Genomic DNA, 21,786 nt, shown 5'->3' with positions numbered 1-21,786 from the left:
CGTGACAAAAATAAATAAAATTAAACCTTAAATTTAAACTAAAGTGGGGGGCTTCGCTCCCCACACCCCCCAATGTGGAGGGCTGTGCCCCCACACCCCCCTACTTAAATATATCAACTCCAAGATCGCACCACAGTGGAGGAAATAGCAAAGCCCCGAAAATGGCCCACCAATTTTTTTCCCTGGGAAAAAAAATCAATGTGCTGTGGCTTCACTATTTTTGAATTTCAGACTTTAGGGTTCGATATTACAACGTTCGAACATATGTTAGTTCGACGTTGTGATATAGACCCTGAAAATACATGATTTTAGACTGAGTCCAAAAATGTTTACCATAACAGAAAATTAATGATACATGAAAGCTTGATGGGCGTTCTGTAGTGTTGTCACCTACATTTATTTGTATAATGAAGTTGGTTAGTTTTATATTTAGGCCTCATTTTAACATAACTAACTATAAGCATGACAGATGATTAGATCCTAATATTCAAAGTTTTACCATTATAACAAGGCTGTGTGTAGGCACAGCGGTACAGCAGTTACAGCTCCTGCCCCACAGTGCTTGATTCTTTCGTTTGGTTTCTGACTGGGGTTCTTTCCATGTAGATTTTGCAACTCTTCCCTGTGTCTGTGTGGATTTTCTCTAGTGTCTCTGCTTCCCTCCTAGATCACAAAGACATGCTTTGCTTGCTGGAATAAACTCTGACTCTTTCCTTGCCCCATATAGGATGGTATCAGAAAATGGATGAATCAAGCAGTCATTAAATAAATAAATAAATAAATAAATAAATAAATAAATAAGCAAATAAATAAATGAATGAAAGAATCAGCTTGTGAGTTCTGTGCTGCCACTCATTGGCGGTACCAGCTAGGAAGTAATACTGATAACTTTGTAATAGACAGATAATCTGATACCAGCTAAGATAGTGTGACATGATGACCTCTTATTGAATATTTCCTTCTTTCTTCTTTGTTAGCTAGATCACAAATCTGTAGAGCTTTAAATAACATGCACTATACTTTTTAGTGGTTTATATTAGGATGGTCAGGCTATTTAGAACACACATACCCACATTTCTAGTTGACAGGCCCAATGGATAGCACACTCAACTTTGGTACAGAAGGCTGAAGGTTCTGTTCCAGCACCAGGTAGATCGATAGCTGAGACTATAGTGCATTGTAAGGGGGATGCTGTAGTCCTGATTGAGTTATCCTTCAGATGAGACATTAAACTGAGGCCCCATCTCTTTGAGTTGGTGGCAGCTTAGTGGGATGTAAAAGATCCCACTGCACCTATGAACATAAACTATTATTTTACTCTTTTGGCAGTCCCAAATGTTTTGATAATACACCACTATGACCTGTACATTTTCTAAATGTAACAAAATACTTGTCACGCATATATTTCATGCTAATAAATTTTGATTTTATGTGTTCTTTGTCTGCCTGTAACTAATCTTCCAGTGCCTCTGTGTATTATGATTGATTTTCCTATTATGTGTCATGCTAGATAACTTGAATTAATGCTGGCTATTTTTCCTCCTTTAAATGAACACTGTTTCCACTGGATTAATTGTTTTACATTTTTGTGGTAGGCAGTGAGGTCTGCTATTAAAGTCTTCACAGTGGCTTTTTTAAATCTTCTTTATCCAATGGAAAATAAACATATGAATATTATGTCATTTTATTAATCATTAATAACTTATTAGTTCCTGATGAATGGCACATGTTTGAACACTTGATTAGATAACATTGTAGAAAATATGGTGGTCCAATAATAGGTATCACATCACCTCTGTGTTCCAGTGTTTTGTGCCAGTGGACCAGTATAGCATTTTTCCTGTTTATTATCCCTTCCTTTCACAATATTTTCAAACGTCTGTCCCTAGAACTAGATTCATAGCCACACCTGTAGAAAGTTTCATAGTTTTTATAGGGTTCAGGGGGACATTAAATAATGATATAAACATCTGGTGACTGATCCCACTGTGGAAGACCTGGCAGTTAAAGAACACTTCCCAATGTAAAAATAGCAGTTTACTTGATAAATTTGGCAAGAAATTCTATACTTCATCTGCTTTGTCAAGATACCATTTGCCAGACTCATATTGTTCAGTGCCAGAACACTACTTGAAACAAATAGTTTTTTTTTTGTTTTTTTTTTTTTGCATAAGACATGTGAATCACTACCAAACTGCTGTAAAGTGGTCTGACATACTATTACATTTGGCTAAGATTCTGAAGATGCAAGTTTAAGAGGAGGTGTCACTGTGTGTGCTTGGCTGAGCAGTAATCCCTTCCCAAACAATGTGAAAATAACCATATTCCATGCTCTTTTGTATCAGGCCTTACTGTTTAGTTTCACATCCAAGAACATTTTGAAAGATTTAAAAGTAAAGGTGGAGACTATGCAAACAAGCAAACAAATGTTGATTTTTCCTCTAGTCAGAAGTATCAGAAATGTCTGCTCTAAATTATTGTCCTTTATAGGAAACACAATAGGAAATGGTAATATAAATAAAACAACACATTCAGAAGAAAAGGCAAGACAGGAAGTCAAGGCAACAACATAACCAACCGCATCAGAACCCCAGAGAAGGATCTAGATGGTTCAGACATCCATTAATGGATACAACAATCTGACATTAGTCCTCAGCACACCATAGGTTTCCTATTCTATAACAGAATAACTCAAGGTTAATTCAGACACCTGGGTAAGGTAAACAGTGTCATCAGGGTATGCAACAAATTGTTTCAGCATAGCCTGTTCCAAGTACTTCAAGCCACCATGTTCATCTGACACTAATATTAATTCAGTTTTTACTAACACAATCAACTATTTTCTTAGAAAATGGAAGAGGTTCACTCAAGATTCTTCCTGGTACCATAAACTACATTCTCTGAAAACCCATTAAAGATCTGAAACAACAAATTAATTAATGAAAATGAAGAAGTTTAGAATAATGATAAAACTAATTTTGCTCCGTCTTGTAGTACAGGATGACTTTCCAATGATAAGGAATTTTTAGTATGTCTTCTCATTTCATACAACCACAAACAGTTTCTAAGAATTTGTGTGGTGAGGGGACTTCCACCACTAATTCTGCTACTGTTCATTTAGGCTTTCTACTGCCGTAAGAGTATTAAGTTAATACCTAGTTTTAGTCTTTGCTCATGTCAGACTTATGGGCATTCAAATCAGTTTATTTATTTATTTTATTTTATTTGACATTTGTTTACTGGGAGGGTCCGTCTAGATTTATAGTCCATTTTTTTGTGGAGGGTCGGGGAGAAAAGCTCCAAATACAAGTTAATAACACACCTTATTTACAGGGTAGATTAATGCAAATGTTCCATATATAAATTTGCCAGCATATATTATGTACAGTTTAACAAAACACCTTATTTACATGGTATATTAGTTGAGAGTTAGTAAAAGATGTAGTATATAATATACATCAAAGTGGCTAGTATACATATACATATGAAGTTTAATATGGGTATTCATACAGTGGGTAATGGATGAAGTGTGGAAGTTAAGAGAGTAAGAATTGAAGGAGAAAAGGAGAGTGGTGAGGCTAGATAGGAGTGGACGGGAGTGTTGGATAAGAGTAGATGAGAGTGGATCACTGAGATTGTTAATTAAAGAAGTGAGAGAGGCAGTTATGCTGGCAAGCTATTGAGGTAAGATAGTAATCAGGCAGGAGTGGGCAAGTACAGAGCCAGGTGTCAGCTAAGTGAGGTTTGAGAAGTGTTTGAACTTATAGGGGGTTTGAGGTGGTCAGAATATGCTGGGGGATGGAGTTCCAAACTCTTGAGATACTGTTAAAGTGAGTTCCTGAAAGTGTTACTAGATTTTGTAACATGCAGAAGAAATTTATCTCAGGATCTTAGAGCTCTGTTATTGGTGCAGGGAAATAGTAGTTTTTGCAGTGCTGGGCACTTATCGGGTCAGTAAATTGTGGTATGGACAGTTGTAAGTTGAGTGAAGCCTAAAAGGTTGGGAACCTCTAACTAGTTTAGTTGACATAGTGTGATACAGTGGTGGGATCTGAATGGGGAGTTGGTGGCAAATATGACAACCTTGTAACAGGTTTCCAGTTTGGTTAGATCTGTTTTTCTAAGATTGGGAAAGACGGGAGAGGCATATAGAAGAGTAGACAGTAACTGGGTTCTGGCAATGGATTGCTGGTGAGGTATAGCTTGATCCTGTACTGCAGTGATGGTGAACCTATGACATGCTTGTCAAAGGTGACACGCCACGATGCTTTGGGTGACACACCAGCATTCAGCAACACCCGAGTTACCAAAGAAGCTGAATGAACAAAAATGCAAGAAATATGTGACCCTGCACTTATCTATTAAAACTCAGCTACAAAAGTCATCAATTAATGTTAATGAAATCAAATGCAGTGTGTTCCATATCTTTTCAGAATTCAAAATTACTATTAAAAGTAGGGTAACTTTTTTTGGTACACTATTTTAAGCCCAATTATCAGTGCGCATATTGTTTTCTCTATTGTAAGTCACAGATTTTTCTTTTACTTTTATAATACATAGCAGCACACATGATTCAACTGTATTTTTTAAATAGATGAATATGTAAAGAATCGTTTCTCTTTTGTTTGGTGGGGGGGGGGGGTGACATGCCAGCAGAGTCAAGATAGGCATTTTCCAAATTTTTGACATGCTAAGCCCAAAAGGTTCCCCATCTCTGCTATAACCTGATGTGTGCATTTTTAATTATTAGAGATAGGTGTTTGTCAAATTTCATATTATTGTCGATGGTGACTCTGAACAGTTTTGTATTAGGTACGGTTTCAGTCTTGGTTTTTGTCTGATGAGTAAATGGTGAATGAGGATTGGCAGTTAAGTGTTTTGCTGTTTGAAAAGCGCATATGTTTAGTTTTATTAGGGTTGATAATTAGTTTATAGTCAGAGAGCCAATATTCAACAGATGAGAAGGATTGTTGGGTTATTTCTAGGAGTTGTGGAAGGGAAGGTGTTGCACAAATGAGGGTGGTGTCATCTGCACACTGTATGATTTTGGTGAGGTGAGTAGCAGTGTGGAGTTTATTAGTGAAGATAGTGAAGAGGAGTGGACCTAGGATTGAACTTTGCAGGATGCATACTGTGACAGGAAGGAGGATGGAGAGATTGCGTTGCCATCTGACTGCTTGCTGACAGTCAGATAGGTAGTTCTGAAACCATGAGCGGGCAGTTTAGCTTAGTTTTAAGGCTGAGAGTTCATTGAGGAGCTTTTGATGGAATACAGTGTTGAATGCCTTGGACATGTCTAGAAATATGGAAGATACTAGTATTCCATTATTTCTGAATCAGTTGATTGTGTTGGTGAAACTTATGAGGATGGTGGTGGTACTATGATTGGGTCGGAATCCATATTGGTTATGGGTTAGTAGATTACTGCATATTAAGTAGTTCATGAGTTGTAAGTGTATACATCTTTCTAGAATTTTTGATAGTGACAATAGTATTGCTATTGGCCTATAATTAGTCAGTTCTGTAGAGGTTCCACCTTTGAGTAGTGGAATGATAGAGGAAATTTTCTATAGTTCAGAAACTTATTCTTCTGTGATAGATCGGTTGATTAAAATAGAGACATAATAAGCCATAGCTTAAGTTGCTAGTCACAGGTACTCTGTGGGTAGTTTGTCGGCAGCAAGAGATGTGGGTTTGAGTTTATTGAGTATTTTCTATATGATGCTGGCTTCAACAGTCTTGAGGTAGAAGGCATGGGTACTATTTTTTGGCTTCTATGAGTATGTCTAAGGCAGCATTACTGTCATTTTTGGCTAGTGATAGAATGGAGTTGATAAAGTATGTGTTAAACTGGGTAGCTATACTATCTGTCATATTTGTGGTGGTAGGGGTAGGAGTTGAGGATTGGCCAGGTTGTAGTAGCTGCTTAATGAAAGACAAGAATTGTTGAGGGTTGTTTTGGTGTCTTTGTTGGATGTTGATATAATATGTTTTTTGTCAATCTTTATCTCTGTTTTGGCTTTGTTTCGTAATTGGCAGCAGTAGTCTAGTGTGGCTTTGTTTTTATTGCCCTAATATTGTCCCCATGCTTTATCTCTCGATTTAAGTAGCTGTTTGGTGTCCCTAGTTAACTATTGTTCATAGTTTGTTTTTACCCGACATGCTATGATTTTGCTTAATATAACTTTATTTGGCAAGGTTTTGTTATAAGCGACTTGTTGATAACCTCTTTTTGTATGGAAAGACTCTGAATTAGAGTGTTAGGTTTACAGAGCAAACAAATATGAGTACCTTTTTTCTTTCTTTCTTTTTTTTTTGGTTTGAAAATTGCGCTTGGTGAAATTGGTACATGTGTTAACTTCTTGGATATTAATATTAATTAGATATAAATAACATAAGCTTTAAAAGTGGTATTCTTAGAAAAAAATACTTTCATAAAAAATTATTTGCACTTTAATAGTAGTTACCCAACTTTTATGAAAAGGAATATACAAAGAAATCAGATGATCAGAGTCTTTATGTTAACTACAGAAGATTATATTTTAAACACGAGTTAGAAGTGATTATAAACATATCTGAGGCAAACAAGTTACAAACATGATTATTATTATATATAGCAAATGAGGTTTTAAGAAGAATGATGCTCTTGTCAATATTAAAGGCTGAAGTCCCCTCTAAAATCATAGGTTTGAATAAATCTTGTAGTCTTTTCTTTAGATATGACTGTTGATTGCTTAATGGTTAAATATATAATATGTAATAACTGGAAATTGTTATTGGAAATCATGAACTAGCTACTGATGTTGGTGAAAAGCCATAAAAGAGTATATACAAACAGCCACCCTTATGTTTGTTGTAAAAGTCATCAATTATAATAGATTGACCATATTTAAACAAATCAAATGACACATACGCATATAATCAGTATAATATATGTAGGCTTATTGTAGAAAGGCGTAATTCAGATTTACAACATCTAAGTAGTGTAAGTAGGACTAAAGCCCATTAAACTTTTAAATCCAAAGGCATTATTTGTGTTTCAAGATGTTCAGCATGTAACACATTCTGTGTGGATATGAGAACTAGAATGCTTTCTCAGAGAATTGCTAAACATATGTACATAACAAAAATAAATAACAATACTTTGTTTAAGCATACAACAATGTGCAGCAGTTGTAAACAATTTTATTTTTATATTCTTGATCACAAGAATGTTGATTTAAGGAAAGGGGATTTTCTTAATAAACTTGAAATGAGAGAAACTAGATGGCAACTGAGATTGCAAGCAAATTTTCAGTGTAGAACAGAATGGTTAATATTAAATGTCTTTAAAAGGTGCATACTCTTAGGTATACACAATTTTGGCAACACTGTATTTATATATACATTTTTCATATTCAATGAATGTAAATTTAACTTATGTTTAACTTTGAAATTGTGAAGTGATGTGATGAATTGTGTGATTTAAATAGCTATTCAATGTGCTGTGTGTGGTATATTAAATTTGGTTCTGAAAAAGTCTAGTTCTGTTGGATGAAAACAGTAAGCACTTTTTCAAATAAATGTGTTATGTCATACAACATCATGATTGCAAGTGTTTTGTTTCAGTTTTTGTTTTGGATTCACTTGTACTTTTGATGTGATGTTATTTTTTTCATGTTAAAGAGTGTTGCCTATTTTTCTTCTTAGATCTTAAATGATAGTCATTTTTTATGATTTGACCATTTTTGTACTCATAATGTATGTCATTTTGGCCAATTCTATTAATACCAAATTTTCTGATATTATTTGTGATGTCATTACTACTGCAGTAGGTATGATTTTTTTACAAACATCTTAGAAAACTTTATCTTTTATTGAAATATTTATATTCCCCAGCTTGCAATCATCAGAAAATGTGGTTGTCAATAGCTAATTTCCCACTTTTATATCTGAGAAGCACAGTCCAAATATATATATATATATATATATATATATATATATATATATATATATATATATATATTTTTTTTTTTTCCCTTGGAGTTTAGTTAAAAAATCTTCATATCTGCAGGGGATATTTTGTATGGCAGATCCCTGTAATTTTAGTTTCAATACAACTGATATTAACTATTGTAAAAGCACTTTTATACTCCCAGATTTTTTTCCAAAAGTCTGTTTTACTGAACATACACAAAGCACTTGCATGCACCTGACATGCTATGCTAAGAGTATAAAATGAAATGTAGATTAAATAATGAACAATGCAAAATAGTGTTTTGGAACATATAAATATTTTAATGGGTAGCTAAAATTATAAAACATATATAACCATAATCAAACAAACTTAAGTTGTAGATGTTTTATATGACAGTAAAGGAACCCAGATAAACTTAGCAGTTAAATAAAAGCCTCTAAACACAATCAAATTATAAGCTAAGGAGCACAGATGAATTGAAATAATAATTTTCCAGTCATCAAACTTAAAATTTATTAGAAAATTTGTGTTGAGATACTTTACATTTAGAAAAGGAAATGTTTTAAAATGCTCTTCTTGAAGGAAAATATATTGTATAGTAACAAAACATTTAACTTAAGTGACATTACTTATAGTAATGAAAAAATTATCCCTAGTGGATCTATTTAAATGTTTTATATAGGCACTTGCCAAATGAGTTATCTCATGTCATATGAGCATTCCTAGCTCTAATACTGAACCAAGGCCATAAATTACAAACATTATTTATTATAAAATTACTCCATATCTGCACACATTTCACTTCAAAATCTTTATTTCCCTAATAGGTTTGCAGCCATCAGTACAAGTGAGTTTGTAGTCAGTAGTCTTACTAAAGGAAAAGGACATTTCAAGTGTTAATTTAGTTCAAGCTTGAAAGAAATGTTATATCTTAATAGTTAATGGCTTTTTCTCATGAGCAGCTTGCTCTGCTTTGAAAACATAAGCATTTAAAGCTTACTGCTATTGTTTCTTTCCGTGAAGACTGACCTATAGTACAAACCCTAGCAGCTAAAGCAGGATAGTTGTCTGCTCCATGCCCTGTTGCCAACCAGCTACTTACTGTACAGAGATGTCTGTAACTAATCACATTTGGAGTGTTGCCTCAGGTTGTCTAGCTAAACCAAAAGGCTTCCATTGTTTAGCTTACTTTACTTACTAGGGCATGAAATCTCTACTCTGTTCAGCACAATATGCACAACACCCCCCTCACCCCATATCAAATTATTTACATCTTCAACTCCTCCCCTTCATCTCTCTAGCTAATAACTTCTTGCCTCGCCCACTCTACCATTTTACTTCCCCCTTAACTCTTCTATCCAATAGGATTTTGCTCCGCTTAATACATTTATATACTACATAGAAATTAAATATTTTAAAAACATTTTACCCACTTCTTTCATTCTATCTCTTCAGCAAATCAGTCTTCACTCCCTTAAACCACCTTGGCTGCTGTCAAAACCATATTGGTCACGCACCTTTCTCTTTCTTTCTTCTTGTGTACAGCCACTCTCAAAACGCATCTTACTGCACCTCCACCTTACCTGAACTGTAACTTCCTTACAAAACACTCTTCAGGGTACACATACACACTTGGTGGACTGCTGCTATTTGGTTTCTTTCATCCTTCAGTAAGACATCACAGATTATTATTCTGTATACAAACCTTTGAAACAATAATCTACCTGTTTGCCTAAAAAAAAAAAATAAAAAATAAAAATAAAAAAAAACGGAAAATGACAGCTGTTACTCATTCTTCTGTCTTTACTCCTACTACAGGTTGGTGATATTCATACCAAGCCTGGTTCTTCTCATCTTACCCAAATCAAATTAACACTCTCCAAAAACCTCAGTTTAGGATACATGAATATTGGCAGTTTTAATACAAAATGAGCACAACTTGAACTCTGGTCAAATTAACACCCTGCAAAAATATAGCTTTATCTTAATCCTGGATAAAAGACTCCTCCCTACATTCCCATATACTTTACCCCTACATACAACATATTCACTGACATTAGACCAAGCACTGAACAAGGGATAGCACAAAGTTATAGATCAAAAATTATACCAATCTAACACTCTTATTGAAAAAAAACAGTTCCACCCTAATGACAACCATAACTGGTTAGTAGTACAACTTCTGTTAGGTGGGCAATGGGGTACAAGAAACTATATATTGATGTAATCTACATTCCATCCATTTTGTCCACTGTATTACTTGAAACTACTCTTGATAACATTCTTTAATATAATAAGTAGCATAAATAGATTAACTGCATCCTGTAATCATCAACAGCTAATCAGTAAAGGGAACAGAACTAGTACCTCTAACACAAACAGCACACTCCCTGACACTTTACTAGCTAACATACCATAAAAGCTGCAACACCTATAAATCCTATTCAACTCCCTCAGTGATCACTCTCCCACCAATATTAACTGACCTCTTAAAAGTATCTCTCTCAAAATCATTCAGACAAGAACTGTCCCATACAACTCTGCCATCGACCTTCTTACAATCTCTCTGCAAATGTACTGACCCAGTTACTGGTCTCGCTACATTCTGTAAGATCCTCAGCCCCATATAAAATAGATTGTACCCCAGTAAGAAAGTCAGAAAATGTTGCAAGTCACTTCCACAGATAACAGACAAAAATTAGGAATCTTATGAAACTTCTAAATAAATCATGGTCCCGCCAGAAAGCTGATCCCGCTGACCTTGACAATTATAACACATACTATAGATTGAAAAAAAGGAATAGCAACCAACTATGGTAAATCAGAGTACTACAAAACACTACCAAACACAATTCTTGGATACCCTAAGAAATTCTATAAAATATTGTTTCTTATAGTATCTTTCTCAAAACCAGTTATAAACTTGTCCTACCACCAATTTTCATCTCAGAACTAAAATCAATGCAATCCCCCTTGCACAACTAATCGTCTATTTGTCAACTCCCCCAGTTTTACCCACTCCCCTTCATAAGATAATCGAATATTCTCATTTCATTGCAACCCTATTACCAAGCCCAATACTAGAAACATCATGAAAACATTAAGTGCTCCTATCACCCATTCTTCCATACCATTCATCCCAATATTTTTAAACTAGGAAGTAAACTACTCAGTAAGGCTCATTCATTCATATTCACCCTTTCCATCACTACAAGCACCCTATCCCATAGATTTAAACATGCCTTAATCCTTGCACTTGCTAATGTGGCCACACCTTCCTCAGCTAATGATTACTGGCCTATCTCCAACCTTTGCACCCTCACTAAAATTCTTGAAAAAGACATCTATAACCAAATTTTAGAATGCATCTCAGAATATGACATTATTAACAATAGACAACATGGATTTAAACTCAACTAGAATGCCATCACAAGTATCTAATCACTCAATGACTCCATATTTTCTAGCATGGAACAAAGTCAACTTACGGATACCAACTTCTTTGTCCATAAAAAGCCTTTGATACTGTTGATAACATCATTTTATGTCACATACTAAAAGACACAGGCTTATCATCTGATACTGTTTGATGGTTTCAAAGTTACCTTTCCAAGACCACCTTCACCCTTTTAGGTACTAATAACTATCATGTCTGGATCAACTTATAATGGTGTACTTCAGGGATCTGTTATTTGTACATTCTTCTTTACTCTTTTCATAAATGTTCTTTCCTGGGACCTCACTCAAACTAACTGTGCCTTATACACTAATTAAATTGTCCTCACCAGTCACAATCAATTGATTTTTAAGCGCAAACTTCAGATCAACTGCAGTACTATCTGGAACTGGCTTCATAACATTGGGCTTACTGGCAACACTCAGAATAACCCCTTCATGTTATTATAAGCATCACAGAAATTACAATTCACTCACATTATCAGTATTACCATCCCCTCTAGTACACCACTCCCATGTCTCAAAGAATGCAAATACCTAGGATTTTTATTTGACAAAATCTGACCTTTCATAAACATACAGAGAACCTATCACATAAAGTAATATCTTAGCTTAACAGTTCATACAAAATGTCTAATTAATTCAGCATCACAGATAGTTGATTCAAAGCCATAAACGTACCAATTTCCAGATTATACTACTGTCTACCCATCACTGTGCTCTGCTACATATAAAACTAGAGTCTGTTACAATCTGCTTAAAAATGGTTATTTTGTTTTATTCACACTTCAAGTAAAAATTAACATCACTGTATTGCAAGAAATAAAGGGAAACGGTTACAACTGCTTGCTGGGGCTACTCTTCTTCTTAACAATCTCATCTTCAAATTACTACTTGCAAGATCCTGTCCTCCTCACCTTAATAAATTGATAATTAAAACCTCTTCATACTCCCTATGAAATTTAGAATCCCAACAACCGCAATGGTCACAGTATGCTCCTGCTACCCGTGAAAGATTCTTCTCCAAATTTGCTCCAGCAAGCTGCAAGTCATTGCATGAATATATCAGAAAAACTGAAAACCAGAAACACTTCATAAATCCGTTCATTCTTGCATAGTCAATAAAAATAAATGCAACTGCTTCGGAGGTACGTTAACTCCCTCCTTTTACATCTATCTTCATTAGTTGCTACTATGTGTAAGCCTTTAAACTTCTCTATTAAAGTATCCCCATGACATATTTTTTTCTCTTTTCTTTTGTGTTTCTCAGTCTGTTATATAGCACTACAATATTTCTTATCCATGAAGATCACTGGAAGTAGTTATTTTATATATATTTGATGATTGTTCTTGTATTTACTTAATTTCAGTTTATTTGAACTACATGTCTTAAGTATTTGATTATTAGACATGTATATACTTTTTAAATAGCTTCTTTTTATAACACTACAATAAATTGTTTGTATTCCTTTTTAATCCATATTTCACCTGTATTTTGCACTTGTCCATTGGGCCCAGATCATGGCTGAAAAGGTTCTTGGTCCAACCTACCTACTGGTTAACAAAAGGAAACAAATAAACAAACAGATAAATAAATAAATAGAAAAATACATAAATAAAACAAAAGGGCAGTCCCAAAAAGCACTTAAGAAGTCAACATTTAAATTTTTACAAACTGAACAGGCTGGAAAAAAGTCTGAAAGATAATGCATTTTTTGCAGGAATTAAATATGCATTACAAAATACCATGAATGACGTATATAACAACCTTTTAAAAGTAATATTCTGAAATGTAGAGTTCCAAAGGAAGACCCTCAAAGCCTTGTTTGAGAGAATAGTCTCAAGGTCATTCCAACAGAAAGAATAGAATATGTGACTTTGTAAGATATATTCAGTAAGAGTTTATATGACACTGCTACTAACAGAAAGTACTATTTGTTTATGTTTCATAAAATTTAAATATTGATCTTTAATGAAATTATTATTATTATTATTATCAAAGATCATGAAAAGTGAGGTCCAAATGATATTTATATGAGCCACACATCTTAATAGCAAACTTGTGGTAATGACAAATTTCAGAGTCAGATTGAAGAAAGGAGTTGGCCACTGTAAAAGACATATGATAAGGACACTCATGGAAATCAATCATTTTGCTCCCTGTTAAAATATTTGGATTTTCATTACTAGACTGAGCAAACTTCCATTTTCAGAAGCCTTGATTTCTATAATAGACTTTAAAATATCTGATACAATCTAGTATTAATTTATTAAACTTGAGCTTAATAGCTTGTTAAATGAAGGAAAACACAGCATAAGGATTATAATTTTATTTATCCTTTGCTGATCAAGTTAGTCTCACTAGGTTAGTTGCCTCTTTTCAGGCCAGACCCAATGTATTATTTCTACTACTAGGAGAATTTGGCCAAGGCATCAGGAAATTTCTTCTACTCTTTTCAATAGCTGCCATGGGATTTTTTACATCCACCTGTGCTATCCCCAACTTAAGCAGATGGTACCTCAGTTTAACATCTCGACTGAAAGATGACACACTCAGGAGTGTAACCCCCTGTGCTCCACTGCCATGTTGGCAATCTAGTTTCTTAGAGTGGGAAAGAACCCAGAGTCTTCTGGTCTTCCAGCACCAAAGGTAAGTGTGCTACCTGTTGTGCCACTGACACTGTTGAAGTACTTTTGAGAAGGAAGTAAACATTTATAGCATACATTTTGCTATGTATATAACTAAATATTAGATTAATTTAGAAGATAGGGAAGTATAAAAAGTTTTGACTATCTAGAACTAAGAAAATACCAGTAAAAGTTCAAATGTTTAACTTCATCAGATGTTTTAGGAACTGATTGTAGGATATCCTAAGAGATTTAGGAAATTATATACATTTCAACAGGTCATTGTGAGCCTTCTTAAATATTTTTGAGATGGGCTGGCAGGAAGAATTTATTACAAAAACACATTTTGAGTATTTCTGTTTCTGAAAATATAACATTTTCAAATCTTCCATCTAATTTAAATTGTGAAGTTCAGATAAAACTGTGTAAGTGTACTTGTTTTACAATGTGTGTTTTTCTGTATATGTAGAATCCTGTTTACAAACTCTGAGAAAAGCCCTACAGCTGATAAAATATGCAGAACGCTATGCTTTGTAGACTTTTAGTAAGTATAATCAATCTGCAAAAGCTGCATATAGCATTATAACATCATGAAAGCTTGGAAATTGGACTGATTTAAGACAATTTAATTGAAGAATTTAGTTCATAGGTTCATAGGTAGGTACTAGGCTATCTGCCCAAAGGCATTTATAAGCCTAGCCAGAATGTGTTGGCTTTCGCAGCCCCCTTAGATTAGTTCCCTGTACCTCTGTCCAGCAGAGCTACTGAAGTGATCCCCGGGGTAAACTTTCTGTTTCCCATCCACTCGTCAAGGTTTCTCTTGAAGAGTGTTAGCGAGGAGCTCTGCCTAATGTAGATTGGAATCTTGTTCCAAAGCATGGGAAGTCTCTGGGACAGGAATCTATCCCTCCAGCATGTCCTATTTATTGTTGTGGTGAGATTTAGATCTCTAGAGCATGTGGCTTGAGGGGATAAGGTTTTCTTAAGGTGGAGCATGTCCATCAATTCTGGTTTGGACATGGCCTTGTATGTCAGGCAGAGATCACTTCTGAGTAGGTGGTTTGCAACCGAGTGCAGCTGAAGTTTCTTCAATTGAGCTGCATAGGGCATCTGTTTGAGGCCAGTGATCCTCTTGGTGAGGTACATCTGTGGTCTTTCCAGCTGTTGCAGGTGTCTTGTAAGGTACATCTCAAATGGGGCGTTGTACTCTATGACAGATCTGATGAGTGATGAGTAGATGGGCACAATGACCTCTTTTGATTTGGATGCAAACCTTTCTGTGATTAGGTGGGCCACATAAAAGGATTTTCTAACCACTGTGGCAATGTGATTATCAAAGGATAGATTACTATCTACTTGGATCCCCAGATCCCTTATTACGTTTTCTGTATTTAGGGGGCTACCACCTATGTGGTAATTTGTGTGTACTTTGTTTTTTTTCAAAGGGGATGACTATGCACTTTTTGGCATTTAGCTTGAGGCCATGATTTTGACACCAGGTATCCATCTCAGTGAGACCCTTTTGGAGGATGTCTGTGTCAGCCGGAGAGTCAATTATAGCCCCTAGTTAGCAGTCATCTGCGAACTTGGTCAGCCATAGTCCTCCTGTGCTTGCCTGTACCTCTGAGAAGTATATGCTGAACAAGAGGGGTCCTAGGACTGAGCCCTGGGGAATGCCACTTGTAACCGGTTTAGAGTCAGACCTAGCTCCCACAACTCTCACCATGTGAGTTCTGTCCATGAGCCAAATGGCAACCCATCTTATGACATAGGGGTTTATGTTCAGGCTGGTGAGCTTGTCTATAATACCAGAATGGGGAATTGTGTTGAAATCCTTTGCAAGGTCTAGGTATGCTGTGTGTACCACCGTTCCCTCATCCATAGCCTTGGTAACTGTCTCAAAGAGGTCCACCAGGTTTAGGAGGCATGATCTTCCCTTAACAAAGCTGAACTGGGTAGGGTCCAGTGTCTGGAGGTTCCCAATGTCTCTGTTAATGAGTTCCATGATGATGCACACCATAGCCTTGCAGACCAAGCTAGTCAGGCTTATAGGGCAATAGTTCCTGGGGTCTGTTGTGGCTCCACCTTTGTGGAGCAGAATAACCATTGCTGTGCTCCACTCTATGGGTACGTAGCCTGTGGAGGGGCTGAGTTTGAAAAGTGTGTTTAAGTGAGGGGTTAGTTCATCTTTGAGCTCATGTAGGACGCAGCCTGGGACATTGTCCAGTCCTATTGATGTTGTGTTTTTGGCTTTGGAGAGGGCTGTTTTCACCTGAGTGTCTGTGATTTCAGGGGCTCTACATTCTTCTGGTATGGTTATGGGCCCTTTTGGGGGTGAGAGCGGGGTGACGTTTGCACTGAACCTGTCTGCCAGTATGTTGGCAATATCGGTTGGTTCAGTGTATTTTGTGCCATTCTCCATTAACTCTGAGCAGATCTGAGCATTGCCACTTAGATTCTTGACATAGCTAAAGAATGCCTTGTGGTTATCTTTGGAGTCCTTGGCAATTTTTCTTTCGAAGCTTGCCTTGGACAATTTTATGAGGGATCATAGTTGCTTGCTGATACTGATCAGGGATGTCTTCCCTTCTTGAGATTTTACTCTTTTCTGTACTAGTTTCCTCCTTCTATCGTATAGCTTGTTTATGGCAGGGGTCCACCAGACTGGTTTCCTTTTCTTGGAGGAATGAGTCTTGGTTTTGCTTGGGATAGCATGATCCATGCATTTTTGTAGGTGCCCGTAGAATGCATCAGTAAAGGATTTTGCAGCTTGGACAGCATTATCCTTTAGCATGGGGGCTTTGAAACTTTCCACCTCGGTCTTAAGTAACGTGAAGTTTGCTTTTGAAAAGTTTTTCATGGTGGTTTCCTTGTCCAGGGGTGGGGGTGGAATGTGGATATCCAAAGTGATTTGTTTATGGTCAGATCTAACCAGTGAGGGGTTGACCTCCAGTGTGGAACACCTGTCGCCCATGTGATGACCAGGTCCAATATGTTGTCATCTCTGGTAGGAGTGTTGACCAGTTGATCCAGGGCATTTGAGTTTATAAATTCTAGGAAATGTTGGGCAATGGAGTTAGTACTTGAGTAGTTCTCCCAGTTAATGTTTGGGTAGTTGAAATCACCCAATATTAGGGTGTTTGGTAGGACCTTTATGTTTCCCAGTGTTTCCAGAAACGTGGAATGCGGGTCCTGGGACATGGTGGGTGTTCTGTAGCAAGCTACAATTTGAATTGCAGTTTTGCCCATTGTTAGTTGCACGTGGATGATCTCTGAAGCATCATGCTGTGCCACTAACCTGGAGGTGTGGGTATCCTTGATGAATATGGATATTCCCCCACCTTTTTTATTTCGGTCCGGGTTCTGTGGCCGAAATGTATGGTATAAGTTGTAGCCTGGTAGTGCTAGGGTGCTCTCTGGAGCCTTAAACCAGGTTTCTGTTACTGCACATATATCGATTTTCTCCATACTGAGGAGTGCCTCAAGTGCATGCATTTTGAGGTTTAGACTTCTGGCACTGAGTAGCATTACCCTCAGATTTTTGTTACTTGTGCTTTTTACGGCGGTGGGTTTGCCTTTTGAGCCTTGCCTAAAAAAGGCACTATGGGGGTGGCAAGAGGCTTGGCCAGTATTCGAAAGCCTAAAGGTGACAGGTGCAAGCCTTCTCTAGCAAAGTAGCGTGGCTTGTCGAACATGTCATTCCAGGCAGACAGACACTGGATCCCCTTTGAATGACACCAAAAACTTAGCCAATTGTTGAAATTGATAATTTTTTCTTTATACCGTTGTATCATTTTTGGTGTGGGCAGGATGCTACTCAGGGTCAGGGTCATACCGGCCTGGGCTACGTGATCAGAGAGCTCTTCCATGTCTCTTTTCATGTAGTCCAGGGAGGTATGGCTCAGGTCATTCACACCAACATGGACAATGACAGAGTCGTATTTGTACTTATTCTGGAGTGACTTGAGTGCTTGTGTTATGTGGTGGATCCTGGCACCTGACAGGCAGCTAACAGTAACCTTCTCCTTATTCAGCCTAATGAGTAGAACATCAGTGTGCCTGACTATAGAGTCACCTATTACTAGTGTGTTGGGTATGTTATTTTGCATTAAGGTCTGTGATTGCGTGGCACTCTGGTTTTGTGAAGTATATGTTTCATGGTTTGTGTTGGGGGGTGGAGGTTGCTTGGATGTCTGCTTTGGAAATCTCTGTTGCTTTTGCAGATTTTTATTTAGAGCCTCCGAGTATGTTTTTGTGTATTTATGTGTGTGTTTTTGCCGGTGCTGGTTTAATGGGTCTATGTGAGACTGGTGGTGTGATGCCAGTATATCCCTTCTCCTCTTAACTGTCTGATCCAGTCTTGGGTTGAGAGAGCTTACCCTCCAATTTGGCTGTATAACTGCATCTCTCGCATGTATTAGTGTTTGGTGATAGGAGGAGAGGGTTGTCTGTGTACATGAGGCAGTTGTAATATTGCCTCAAAATGCCCAGATTCACCAGTTGGACTGGAGAGTACACCTGAAACTGCCCTTAGGACATGTCTGGATAGGTACAGTAAACTGCTTTACTGAATAGCTGGTAAGGTCAAATAGAGGGCCTTGTCCTTCTGTATAGTATTGGGGCGTCTAGTGCTAGGGTTTACAAGTGCTTGCTATAGGTTTTGAGCAAGTGCCGGGCTGAGAAATGAATTGCTTGAGTGCTTAAGTTGAAAGTTTGTCTAGTTCCAAGGGAAAAATTGAAGAGGAGACTTTGTGGAGCTGGGAATAGTTATACCCTAGCTAACTGGCGCTGCCCGGCACACAAAACCTGGCAAATGCAGTTTTTATAGCAGGGAAATGAAAAAGATAGAAATTAGCCCAAAATGGCCAATAAACTACTAATTTCTGGGCTAAAATCACTTCTCCAGGGACAGATAGGCTGCTCAAAGCTCCCCTCTCTCACAGGTGAACAGAGAAACTTCCTTCTATCCAAGTAAGGTATGGGCAAACACAGGGATTTGTAACACAGCTCTGAATTTAGCACTAACCTGAAAACTGGACTTTACTAGCTTAGAAAGATGGGAAACAAGTATATATATATATATATATATATATATATATATATTTTAGTTCTCAATATATTCGGTGAATAAATACTTGAATAATGCATAGCCTTGCCAGTTCAATTTTAGTAGGTATAGACTTTGATTAATAAGCTATCAAGTAGATGGATTTGAATTAAATAAATGGACTGATTTGAATGCACCAGGAAAAAGGTATATTTCTTAAAAAAATAAAAACTAAAGAAAGAAACTTAAAATTAATTCTGTCAAAAGCTTTTGCAGCATAAGGAAAAGAGGGGAATGCAAAGTTATTGTTTGCTCAGTAGTCTGCCTAGATTTAACAACACCTATTAAAAGGTGAAATAAGCAAGGGATAAAAACATCTTATCCTATTTCTTGCACTCCAAAGATCTTCATATCTATGTCCATAAGTAATACCGATGACATTTATTAGTGTTTACTAGATCTGTTTGAGATCTGTGAATAATAAAAAAACAGTTCTTGACTGCTTAAGCTATAAATCAGCTGTGTCATTAAGCTGTATTAAAGAAAACCATTAACCAATATTTTTGAAAGTTTTATATTAAACATATTGCAAAACTTACCAATAAAGCTATCTAAACCTGGTGCTTCTAGTAACCTGAGGGCTTTGATTACCTCCAAAATGTCCTTTCGACTCAGAGGGGCAATAAGATTAGAATGATTCTGTAAGCAACTGTGGTCTATTTAAGGATTCTAAGAATATTTGTAGATCAGAAGTATTTGTTTCTTTTCTGGGAACATTATATAACTTAGCAAAATAGAAGTAAAAATTCAGACAACACTAGTGAGGTCAAGGATAATGTGGCTATCTACCATTAGAAAGAGAATATGGTCTGATGGTTTCTAAATCTGGATTATGGAGGTTAGGTATTTATGCAGTATTTAGGTCCATTCAGGTCAAGGATAATGTGGCTATCTACCATTAGGAAGAGAATATGGTCTGATGGTTTCTAAATTTGGATTATGGAGGTTAGGTATTTACACAGTATTTGTGTCCATTCAGGTCAAGGATAATGTGGCTATCTACCATTAGGAATAGAATATGGTCTGATGGTTTCTAAATGTGGATTATGGAGGTTAGGTATTTACACAGTATTTGTGTCTATTCAGGTCAATGATAATGTGGCTATCTACCATTAGGAAGAGAATATGGTCTGATGGTTTCTAAATCTGGATTATGGAGGTTAGGTATTTATGTGGTATTTAGGTCCATTCAGCAAATTTTGCATCCAGATTGACTTCTACCCAAGTTAATTAAGAAGTATGTTCAACTGTTACGGTTCCGCCTGAAGATTAGTAATCTGTTTTTCTATGTCAAGATCATAAAATTTAACCAGCTATGTTTCCAAAGTTTTCATTTATATTTAAAATTTACATATTTCTGCTCCTTCAATTTTTAAATAAGAAGCTTGAACTTAAATAAACCTTGAAATTCAAACTTCAGAGAATTCCAGGGAATATCACTATACATCTGTGAAGAAGGCAATATATATAGGAAGCTATCTAACTTTTAGTTAACAAAATCAAGAAAATCAGGACTCTTAAGGACACACTGGGTTACAATTTCTGCATCAGTCTTTCTTAATGGCTTCCATTACAGCAGTGATAGATCTACATGTGTTTGTAGTCATATATTTTGCTTTTTGTCTTTAAACTGATTAATGATAGAGTTCCAATCGTATAAGAATGGGAAGGATAGAATCAACAAATTTAATCTGTCTTGAACAAGGTAGATAAAGACACAACAAAAGCATGGGCCTATTCAATAGGTTCATAGGTTGGTTCATAGGTTGGTACTAGGCTATCAGCCCTTGGGCCTATACAAGCCTAGCCATAACAATTGCCTGGCTATTTCTTCCCACAATATTTACTTCCCTGGTCCCCTATCTAGCAGGGCGACTGACGTGATCCCCGGGGTGAATTTCCTATCTCCCATCCAATCGCCAAGGTCCCTTTTGAAGAGGGTCAAAAAGGCACTCAGCTTGACATGCATGGGCAGTCTATTCCAGAGTACGGGGTGTCTCTGGGTCAGGAACCTATCCCTCCAGCATGTTTTGTTCATTGTGATGACCAGGTTTAGATCTCTGGAGAATATGGCTCTGAGGCATTGGGATTTCTTTAAGTGTAGCATGTCCAACAGCTCTGGGTTTGACATGGCCTTGTATGTTAAGCAGAGATCACCTCTGAGTAGGTGATATGCAACAGAGTATAGCTGGAGTTTTTTTAGACGGTCAGCATAGGATATCTGCTTTAGGCTTGTGATTCTTTTAGTGAGGTATTTCTGTGGCCTTTCCAGTTGTTGCAGATGTCTTGTGAGGTACATACCAAACAGGGTGTTGTACTCTATAATGGGTCTAATGAGGGATGAGTACAGTGGGACAATGACCTCCTTTTTTCTGGATGAAAATCCCTTAGTGATGAGGTGTGCCACATACAAGGATTTCCTGACTGTTGTGGCGATGTGGTTATTGAAGGTGAGACCACTGTCCACCTGTGTCCCTAAGTCCCTTATCACACTTTCGGTGTTTAGTGTACTGCCACTTATGTGGTAATTCATGGGTACATGTTTTTTCCCAAAGAGGATAACTATACATTTCTTGGCATTGAGCTTGAGCCCATGGCTCTGGCACCAAGCATCTGTTTCTGTAAGGCCCTTTTATAG

The sequence above is a fragment of the Protopterus annectens genome, chromosome 10.part0 (assembly GCF_019279795.1).
Source record: "Protopterus annectens isolate FY-2018-M chromosome 10.part0, PAN1.0, whole genome shotgun sequence".
NCBI lineage: Eukaryota > Metazoa > Chordata > Ceratodontiformes > Protopteridae > Protopterus > Protopterus annectens.
This window is presented reverse-complemented; position numbering follows the sequence as displayed.